At 36.8% G+C, this 11541-nt stretch overlaps 1 protein-coding gene across 3 annotated transcripts in view; it reads right to left on the reverse strand.

Annotated features, from left to right (window-relative positions):
* The window catches only part of SACS (sacsin molecular chaperone), an 83834-nt gene extending 72737 nt beyond the window's left edge, over positions 1 to 11097 (reverse strand). For 2 of the 3 annotated variants that reach the window (XM_019736497.2, XM_019736495.2), the window contains exon 1: positions 10965 to 11097. The gene's annotated coding sequence lies outside the window, so the exon portion shown is untranslated. Of the gene's footprint in view, positions 1 to 10844 lie in introns of all 3 variants that reach the window. The other variant, XM_074330035.1, reaches the window with a different exon arrangement.
* Positions 11098 to 11541: the final 444 nt, after the last annotated feature.

The raw sequence follows: 11541 nt of genomic DNA on the forward strand, positions 1-11541 counted from the left end.
AAATATAAAAATGAACACAAATGGAATCTTTTTAAATTTTGGTTGGATACAAGTGCCCACAAAAAACACTAAGTTTTTGACTTGCTCACTCTTAATTAAAAATGGGGAAGAGTAACTGTACTATACACCTGAAACTAACATAATATTGAATGTAGACTGTAACTGAAAAATTAAAACACATTTTTATATGTGGATTACTAAATTTATGGGAACATTTATAGCCTTTAGTGATTTCATTCAGAAAGAGGAAAGGTTGAACTTTAAGTGTCCATTTCAAGAACTTAGCAAAAAAGGTAATGGGGATAAACCCAAAGACAACAGGAAATAAAGACGGCAGCAGAATTAATGAACTAGAAACAAAGATACAAGGGAAATATTAGCAAAATCAAATGTTAGTCCTTAAGAAGACTAATAATATTGGCCAACCTGTGGCAAGGCTGAACAAGATAAAAACAAAGAAGTCACACACACACACAAACAACAACAAAAAAACCAATGTTGGAATGAAAACTGGAATGCATCAGAAATTAAAAAGATAAGAGACTATTATAAGAACTTGAAAGTAATGAATTTGAAAAATTTGAAAATGGACAAATTCCTGAAAAAAATATAAAATAACAAAATTAATCCAAGAAATAAGTCAATCCTAATAAATAAATTCAATCACTGATATCTAAAATCCCTCTATGGAGAAAACATTAAACTAAATGATTTTATTGGTGAGCTCTACCAAATAGTCACTAAACAGATAACTCTAATATCTTACAAATTCTACCAGAGAACAGAAAAACAGGCAATGTGTCCAAATAGATTCATGGGGCTGGTGATATTCCCAAACTAGGTTATCTAAACCAGATTGGAACAATACAAAAAAGGACACTTACTTGCTAATCTCATTCATAAACATAGATGCAGAAATTCCGATTACATATTAATGCAAGTTGAATCCAGCAATGTATAAAAAAGAGACTACCTGATGACCACATTGATTGGATTTATCAGAGGATAAAAATCTAATGTCTATTAATGATTAAAAAAAAAAGGAAAAAAAAACAAAGGAAAGAAAAACCTTTTAATAAACAAGAAGTAGATGAGAACTTCTTTAAAGGGCAATCTAAAGGCAAACCTCATGCTTAACAGCGACATGGATAGTCTTTTCTGTTTCCATTTCTATTCACATTTTACCAGAGTTGCTAGCCAGTACACGACAGAAAAAGGAACAGAGGAACAAGGAAGAGCGGGGGAGGGAGAGGGGAAACAAAACTATCAGTATTCACAGATGGAATATTCCAACAAAATTTAGAGAAATTAGCATAATCATAGAGCTTATCGAGATTATTGATATAAATTCAATTGTATTTCTACGTACCAGCAAGAATTTTTAAAACCAAGTATTTTAAAATACGGGACTGCCAAAAAACTGTATACAAGTGGACACTTTGGTCAACATTGCTCAAGCAGTAATTCACCATAATCAGAAGTGTCTGGACACTTTGAGCACCTCTTGTAATTGCACAAGTCAAACGTGTGTACTCATCTTTTGTTATCAGTATATATTGAGTATTACAATTTTAATACAGTTTTTCGTTCTTAAAATGTGTATACATTTTTTTGGCACCCTCTGTATTTTTTGAAAAGATAGCCATTTATAATAGTAAGGAAAAATAAGTTATCTTGAAATAATTATAACAAAAGAACTTCTATAAAAAATTTAGAAAATCTATAAACTTTGACAAAAGACATGCAAAAATCCCTTAAAAAGAAAAATGGACATACGTACATGATGGGCAGGAAGGCTCAATATCATTGAAATGTCAACTGTCCTCAAACTGATCTTTTAATTCAAAGGAATTCCAACCCAAATCCAACAACCAAATAAATAAATAAACAAATTCATCTAAAACATGAATCTTGACAAGTTGATTCTAAAAGTTTTTTGGAAGAACAAAGGGACATGAATAAAGACAGTCCTTCGGAAGCATAAGGGAAAAAAAACTTACTTTCCTTACAAACCTTAATATCAAACTCTAATAACAAAGTTAGTGTGGCTTTCATGTAGAAACAATAGAGTAAAGAGCTTAGAAACAGATCCATGCATTATTGCAATGACAGAGGTATTTGTAGAGTTCACTGGGGAAACCTGTACCATACAAAAAATATCACTGGGACAAATGGTTATCACATAGAAACAAAAATTTATCTGTACCTCACACTGTGCACAAATACCAACTCTAGGTGATTAAGGGCATAGTAAGAAAATTAAACCTTAAAGTTTTCAGAAAGAAATATAACACAATATCTTTATGACCTGAGGGTAGAGAAGAATTCCTAAAACAACAAACAGAAAGCACTAACCATAAAAGAAAAGATGGTCACATTCAAACTACATTAAAATAGAACTTTTGGTCACCAAAAGCAAGCCAGATAAATCAGAACAATGAATTTGCCACACATGTAATTGACAAAGGTTTTGTGTCTAGAATATATAGAGAACTCTTGAAAATAAAACAAGAAACAACGTAAAAGAAAAGTGGGCAAAAGACTCTAATTTGTATATACTCTTTTGTACCTGTAATATTTTCATTTAACAATAACAAAAATTAAATTTGTATTATAAATTGTGTCTCATACATGGGATAATATTGCAAATAGTTTTATACCTTAATGGAGACTATAGGATGACATCTCTGAAATAGTTTCTTTCTCCAAGTAGCCCCATGAGTACTTGAAATGAGGCTAATCGGAATCAAGATGTAAATACAAAACCATTCCAGATTTTGTATAAAAAAATGTAAAATATTTCAGTAATAAGTTTTATTTTGAATAGAGCCTACATAATGAAGTTTTTTTTTTTTTTTTTTTTTTTTTTTTTTTCAGAAAGAAAAGAAGGGAGGGGAAGGGAAAGGGAAGAGAGACAAACAGTGAACGGATTGGCAAAAGGGTTCTCTCCTCACTGCATAATTTCATTTTTTTGGTGCCTACCTGAGTAGCACCTACTTCTTCCCTGAACACCAACCACCCTCTCACTGCCATCAGGTCGTGCGTCCCACGCCTTGTGAAACACTCCATGAGAACTTATTCCCCATGCTTTCCAAAGTATTCCTTAGTCTTCCAAAGATCCACATGGTACTGGCAAACCATGTAAACCTTAATGTAAACTGGTAAACCTTAATGAATATGAAATTCTACATGTGGTATTTAAATAATAGTACCTATGTTTGTGTAGTCCTTTACAATTGTATACATTGTCTCATGTGACTGTCAAGACAACTTTATAAAGAGGTAGACCAGATATCTTTATTTTACAGGTTAAGAGACTGATGTTTACAGAGGTTAAAGAAAACTCTCAGGCTCTTAGGTCATAGAAAAGGGCACAAGGTGACCAAAATTCCCAGGGCCAGTCTACAGTGGTGCCACAAACAAGTCAGTCTTTGAAAACTCTACCTCTGCAGTCACAGCATAGGAGGGAGAGTGTGCACCCCATCAGAGTGCCTCTTGGGGTACTACCATGTTTTCCCAAAAATAAGACCTAGCCGGACCATCAGCTCTAATGCGTCTTTTGGAGCAAAAGTTAATATAAGACCTAGTCATATTTTACTATAAAATGAGACCCAGTCTTATATAATACAATACAATACAATACAATACAATACAATACAATACAATACAATACAATACAATACAATACAATACAATACTGGGTCTTATATTAATTTTTGCTCCAAAAGATGCGTTAGAGCTAACGGTCCGGCTAGGTCTTATTTTAGGGGAAACACAGTATGTCACTGCAAGGTCACACCGAGGAAGTGACGCAGCTCCAATACAAGCTCTAAGCCCATAGTTTAGGGAGTTTCTCTGATAAATCAGACCATTTTTCATATAATAGTATTGAAATGTGTAGAACACATGAACAGTTCCAAAGCATTTATTATATATTGTTTTATTTATTCTCATGATTACTGTGTACTAATCCCAGATTTACAATATAGGCAATAGAAATATAAAAATTTCCAATTCGAGATTTCTTACACACACACACACACACACACACACACACACACACACCCATATTCAATTCAACAAATATCCATTTTCTGATGTACCATAATTAAAAATTCTGCATATGCAGATATATGAGCATATATGCAAAGAATATCTCTGCTTGTCATTAAATATATATTTAGTTCTATTTCATTTTTATTTTAAACCACAGAAATGCTTTTGTTCCTTACTGATTGTGTGATTAACATTATATAGGATTTTTATACTTATATGTTTGATGTTCCTCTTGTATATAATCCTCATCTGATAATGCATCAATTTTTGAATGCTTCAATATATCACATATTTACTTTTATAAATCTTTAACAATGACATTGCATGGAGGATAAAAGCTAGTAGACTTTTTTATTGCATCTAATATGATTGAAGAGCAGTCTAATACAATTTAAAAATAAGAAATGCAAGCATTCGAAACTATCCATTGCTAATAAATTTAAGACAGTTCCTGAATAAGACAATCAAATTAATCATGATATAATAAACCTGCTATTTTTTCCTGCTTCACAATAATTTCATGTTTATGTAGTTCATTAACATGGCCAAAAATATTAGTATATCCTCAATTTTACATACAATTGAAATGTAATTGAGCATAAAATCAAAATGCAGCATAGTAAGACTATTTTTTGTAGAGATATGCTATTTTAATTTGCTAAAGTGATTTCATAGATATTATGTTACCTCAGGCTCATAACTGCCTGGTGATTTGGTAGGAAATTATTAATTCTGTTTCACAGATAAGGAAATTGGTGTTCAGCAAAGTCAAGCAATATCCCACACCGGGTACTGGGCCGTAAGCCCAGATCCTCTGGCTCCCAGCTCTTCCCTTATTCCCTGCTATTGAGTGCCTGACACAATGCAGGCACTCACATATTGTTTCTTCCTCTCTCCACTCCTTCCCCAAGGGAGAAGAAAGCTGCCTCCACACCATACCATTTGGGGGGTGGTGTGGCATGATGGAGACCACGACGTGAGAATCACATAAGCTCTCTGTGCCCAACATTCCTTGTCCGTAAAACAGGACTAACCTGCCCTATCCACGTACAGGATCCTCACAAAGACTGAATTCAACTCTGTCTAAAAGGTTTGCAGGTGGTTTTTGTAAATATTGGAGGCACTCTTTTTGCTCACGTGATATTCTTGAAGACATGAAGTGACATGAAATGTGTTCGTGATATTCTCCCATCACGGATTCATGTCCTCCTCTCATGCATCATGGGCCCAAACAATGGATGCTCTGTAATTGCCATCAGGGAACGGGGCTTGGACAGCCATCGTCACCAGCTGTGGAACCATTCATTTGGCTCTAAAACCTGAAGTCGCTGCCCATGGCTAATAGAAGCACAGTGTGTCCATTCAGTGACCTCTTCACCCTCCTGGCGAAAATATCCTATTTTCGCCTCCTGGTCATTTCCCATAGTCGGTGGATTTGGCACTATATATGATCTCAATTAAAGAGTAGGAAAGAAACATGGCAGCTTCACTTACTCACTGAGGTGAACATTTCTTTGAGTTATAGTACTTGAAACAGGAACAGCCCTGAGACTCAGGGCATCATTAAATCATGACCATTGTATAAATAACTGCTGATGTGCCCTTAACCCAAAGCCGCCCATTGGTAGATGTAGGCAGGGAGAAGCGCACGGGAAGATGAAGGGGTTCCTAAGGTGTAAGAAGATGGACTTGACCAGAGGAAGGAGGGCAAAGCAAACTTCCTAGGAACTAGTCCACAGACTCCTGGCTGTCACCCGAGAGAATGAAAAGAAAGATCTTTCTTACAGGGATGAGATTAAAAATACAATCAGGAGCTAACCTTAGTATTCAATCCTCTTCAGTATGATGTCCTTTCTCTTTGTGCAAGGGCGTCTGTTAAGTTTCAGAACCTCATCCTTTGTGCAGACTTAGAACTAGAAAAAAACCCATCTTAATGGAGTAGGGGAGGCATGTCCTGGACGAAACAAGCCCATCGGGGAGTGGGGGGACCCCTTCTGCTTTCACTGTTGTTAGTGCTGCATTGAAAGCTACCTGTGTAGCTTTACCTATCACAATAGCTTTAGTTATTTTAGAAACAGTCTCTTAACCCATTTATAGCAAAGAGGAGAGCCAGAACTGCCTTTGGAGATCTCCTGAGAATGGGATATACATCCATCTAAATGTGGGAATTAAAAATCAATGTGGCTTTTTATCATGTGTGACCAAACAAGTTCACAGCTAAATCCTCTGTGATGTGGTGAAAATTTACCCTTGAAAGTACCTAACATTACAAAAACAAGAAGCCACATACAGATATCCTCCAAGCCCACAGAAAGCCTCCACTGGAATTACCCTCAGAATAATCACCATGCCCTTTTTGATGTCAGAACAAAACATGAGTCAGCAAGGAGTTTAAAATGGTATCTTTGCAAAATGAACAAGTCAGATTAATTCACCCTCTAAATCAATAACCAAAAGGTAAGACATAGCAAGAATTGCGATGTCATTAATGACAGAACTGGATTGGTACAATCTGTTGTAGAACGTACCAATGGTCACTACAGCCATTATTTGACCTCAAATATACATCGTTGGAACTGAATATGTACATAAATGCACTTTATAGAGCACCAAAGGTAAAGCTAAAGGGATGTGTGTGTGTGTGCAATTAAATATTTCCATGTAAAATGTACAATAGAAAAGATAGTGTATTTCAAATTTGATAAGGAAAATATGTAACTTATTTCTTCAGTGTTCCAAATGGCTTCTGTGTTATACAAATCTTCCTGGTCTACTAAAGTTCCTCAAGGACGTCTTATTCATCTTTGAATCTGCTACTCGGCCACTTTCAGGACCATGAATGCAGAAAGTTCAATAAAGAGTGAATAATTTAGTTACTTTGGCCAATTTCCAGGTAATAAAAATACACATATACTTTTATAGCAGATCTTACATTGAGTTGATCTAGCCTCAGCTCACAGCCTGTCAATCAGCAGAGAGAATTATGGGAAGCAGGGGTGGGGAGGTGGCTAGCACTGGTCTAGAAGCTCCTCAGTCTTAGGTTTGCCTTTAAAAGTTCGATTTATCTTCAAAGATAAAATTTTACATGAAAATAATATATACCACAGGGGCGGAATGGATGGTATGTGAATTCCATCCCAATACATCTTTTTAAAAATTATATATTAAAAATGGATTATGTGATTAAAATATATCTCATTTGATATTATCTGACTACTATTATTATTATCTAGCTTTTTGAAGGGAGAAAGAGTATTCTTTCATTCACTTAAAACCCAACATTTCCTTGGGGAGCCCGCCATGTAAAGCCATGCCAGACCCTTTCCTTACCTGCCTCTGAGCACTGCTGTGGGATGATTAACCCATTATCAGTCCCATTTAAGGAGGAAATTCAAGTTCTGGGAGGTGAAGTATCAGAGCTAGCATGATGTAGAGCCAATTTTTAAAACCAAGTTTATCTGGCTCTAAATGAAAATATATTAGAAATTTGGATTTTTGCTTTCTTTTTCATTCAGTAGCAGGGTCTTCAGGAAATATGAAGGTGAGGTGGACATAATACTATGTTCTTCAGGATGAGAATTTCTGAGGATAGTCACTTAACTTAAAATGCAATAAACAAAAACATTAATAAATAAAACTAGTGAGCTATTTGGCATATTATGGAAAATTGGTAAAGATTGGATATGATTTATGTTTTAAGCTTAAAAACCTAACAAATTAATATTCATAAACTCAAAGTATTATTTAATTCATCAATTAAGCTTCTGTTTATATAGGGTTGCCAGGTTTAGTAAATAAAACTATGCTTAGCTAAGTTCGAATTTCAAATAAATAACAAAACAGCTCTTTTGTTATACGCATATGTATATCTTATTCAATATTTCCTGTATTTTATCTGATAACCCTAATAGGATTTTTTAATGGTTAAATTTATCATTGAATTAAAAACACAAGAAAAGCTGAACATCTACTACTACGTAAAATTGTGCTGAAATTCCCGATACCTAAAAATTCAAATATGTGCTCCTCTCTAACACTTAGTACTTTAACAAAAGAAAGAAATCTACGAAGTTGAAGTGATCACCCATAACGATACTAGAGTGGCTTTGACTTATTTTAAAATGTTGTAGTTTCAGAACACGTGAAAAGGATACATGGACTGCAGAGCCCATATTTTTCTGGACTAGACAACAGACTCGTATCATCCAGAGCAGAATATATAAAACGAATGTTTGTCTGGATGTGAAGTTGCTGTAAGTGGGACAGATTTCTCCGTTCAAAACGGAGATGATGAGCGGTGACTCGGTCGTGTGGGGAGCAGAGCACAGGGTTTGCAACCTGAGGATTCGCTGATGTTCAGCAAGAAAAGCAAACTTAGATATCATCCAGTCAACCCTCTTTTTATACAAATAAAAAAATAGTTGGGGTTCTACTCTCTTGCAATCTTACATTTTATAATCTGCAAAATGGGATTGCCTGTTTCATACAGCTATTGTGAGAATGAAAACAGACAACACATTTTTGATCGAATAATTGTTCTAAACTGAGTCTACTCCACAGAGAACTATATGGATCATGTATCCAGAACTTGAAGGAAATTTAGAATTATCTACTCCATACCTCTTATCCTAGAGATGAGGTTAAATGACTTTCCAGTTAGCACAAAAAGCAAAGGCACAGCTAGAGCCACCTCCCTCTGTTTCCAATCCAGGGCTTCTTCCAACTCCATGATGTTCCCCTTTAAGTACAAGTGGAACAGCTCCATCCTAGACTTTTAAATCTGACACAATGTGCTGAGTGTAGCGTTTAAGCAACGGTAGCAAGGGGAGAGGAGAAAGGCATATAAGGCAGAAACTATAATAGTAACTGGATCAGCAATACTAGAGCAAATTGCCACCCAAGTTGTCCAAAATCAGAGGAGCCATGGGAATTGTTCTGATTTCCGATTGGGCGCCCTTTGCATCAATCACATGTAGCGGTCCTCACTTGAGCTCACAGCAGGACGGTCAACAACAGCATCCCTGCTGCCATCAGACAGGATTCCCCAGGGGCTGTGCAAAGGGAGCTGGCTTTCCCTCCTCCAACAGGACACTCCCAAGGCAGCATGGAGTTATCAACCGTACTTTTATAGGGAAGACATCCTGAGCAAGGACTGAATATATGTTTTGTGCTTGGTTGGAGCTGATTATTTGGTCAAATGATCATTTCAAAATTCATTCCTTTAGAGGAACGGCATGAGAAACCACGTCAGCGTGCTTCCCCATGGATGAGTAGATAGATCGATGGGTGGGCTGAATAGGAAAAGGACAAAACACCTGCTAAATAGCTACCCTGTACCCAGCACTGTCCTTTCACATATATTACCTCATTCCAACTCTATGACAATTGTGTGAACAGTGGCTGCCATCATCTCTAACACAGAAAGGCACTGGGGCTTACAGAAGTTAAATGAATTTTCAGTGGCTGCTAAGCTAGGTTATGGCAGATTTGAACCTAAGGTTTCTGAGAGCAAATCCAGCATAAGGCAACAATGCCATGCTTCTGAGGTAAGCTAACCCCGGTCTTAAAAAGTTGTAATCGGGCTTTTCTTCCTAGTATGTGAAGAAAACAAAATACCGTATTAATCGTGGGAAAGATCTTACAAACCAACTGAGTTACAAGGAAAATATGGGAATTTGGAAAATTGGGTTAGGTTTGTTTGAAAGGGAGACTGAAGGAGCCTGGATCTAGCCAGAAAAGGGGGAAATTGGCCAGCCCAAAAAGCTAGGAAAGGTAAAGAAGGGATGAAAGGGATGGATGGCCACAGAGGAAAAGGGAAAAGGAACTGGCTGTCATTTATCCACAGCATGAAGTAAGACTTCCATGCAAGATTAGGGAGGGAAAGCTGGTTAGTCATAAGAAAAACCACTGGGACATACTGAACTTGCATTAACCTAGTATGTATATGATTATTAATGAGTAGCTTAACAAAACAATGCGGAAAATTTACTTTTCACGTAACAAACAAGATGGGATGAAGTGGCAATTACTTTTATCTGCATTGGTGGAGAAATAAAGAACTCCCCTTCAGTATAACTTCCCAGCAGCTGTGCTGGGCAACCACAGAATTAACCTGCTTTGTGCCTTTTACATAACCGGAACAGGCTTTCATTCCACAGAGAGGATAAAATTAAAGCCAAAACAATTGGCATGTTAGAAATGAATCTAGCACTCTTCAGTGAGGTATCAACTTTGTTTTAAGGACATAAAAAACAGCAAGAGATTTGTGTTGTTAAAACTGCCATACTCTTTCTAAGAATTTAATGATCCCTTATTACAATACAATTAAATAACTAAGTAAAATGCTTTTAAGTAAAAGCAGATTTTTCAAATATTATTATATAAGGTAACTATGACGTGTGGAATCATTTAAAGGCATGCTGTTTAAAATGAGGACAATTACTGTAAATTAAACTAGAAGCTACTTTGAGGATCTCCCACTCTTGTTCAACAGAACTCTTGACCCCACATTGGATTACAGCAGTAGGCCCAGTGTGAGCAAGCACTGCAATCCTGGGTGGGAATTAAAATGACAAAGCCGGCTTGTCTGAGCATCTTGACCAGCGTGGATCTCTAGTAACTCTGTAGCTGGCACCTCACCCGCAATCCCCAGCCTGCCAGCCCCAATTTTAAAAAGCACCCATTACTCACAGCTGCACAACACGTTAAAGAAGACTATCCTCTAACAAAGCTGGACCTTAGGAAAGCGGCCAACGGTCTCCACAAAAAAACTGCAATGACTGACTGACCTGGTTCCAGCCCAATTTGCAGAGGACTGAATGAGTGATCAAATTGTGGCGCCGGCTTATTTCTAAGCTCCTTCATTTTCCCTTCTCATTTGTTATCTATCTGGATCCTCAAAGACTTACTGATAGCGGTCAGCATCGTGTCCCCGCGCCTTTGTTTTCCTTTGTCACATCAGCAGGTTCCAGCGTGACTGCCACCGCAGCTGCACTGGGTCCAGACTGACTGGATGAGATGCCGCAGTCAGCAGCCCCCCCACCCCCAACCCCCAGCGGACTTTTTTTTTTTTTTCTTTTTAAAGAGATAGGACTATCATCAACCTTAGTTTCAATAATGCTGCAAAATGCAGCATGGTTGCTCACTGAAGATGCAAGATAACAGTAAATGAATTTTCTATTCTCCTCAGTGGCAAAGATTAATTTTAGAAGTTAGGCATGGCTGGCTCTATTAAACACTGGCCTCATGACCTTAGACAAGTCACTCTTGGATCTCATTTACCTCGTGGAAAATGAAGAGTTGTGACCAGGCAATGCCCAGCCTGGAAACCTGATCATTTGCCAAAATTAAATTCAAAAACATCAGCTACACACTTGCTGGTAAAATACAATAATACATAATGTTTGCATTGCAGGTTATAGGTTACAAAGCACTTTTGTATTTTATTTGGATTTGGGTATGATGTTCCAAAGCTTCTAAAACAGG

The sequence above is a fragment of the Rhinolophus sinicus genome, linkage group LG04 (genome assembly GCF_036562045.2).
Source record: "Rhinolophus sinicus isolate RSC01 linkage group LG04, ASM3656204v1, whole genome shotgun sequence".
In the NCBI taxonomy this organism is placed as follows: Eukaryota; Metazoa; Chordata; class Mammalia; order Chiroptera; family Rhinolophidae; genus Rhinolophus; species Rhinolophus sinicus.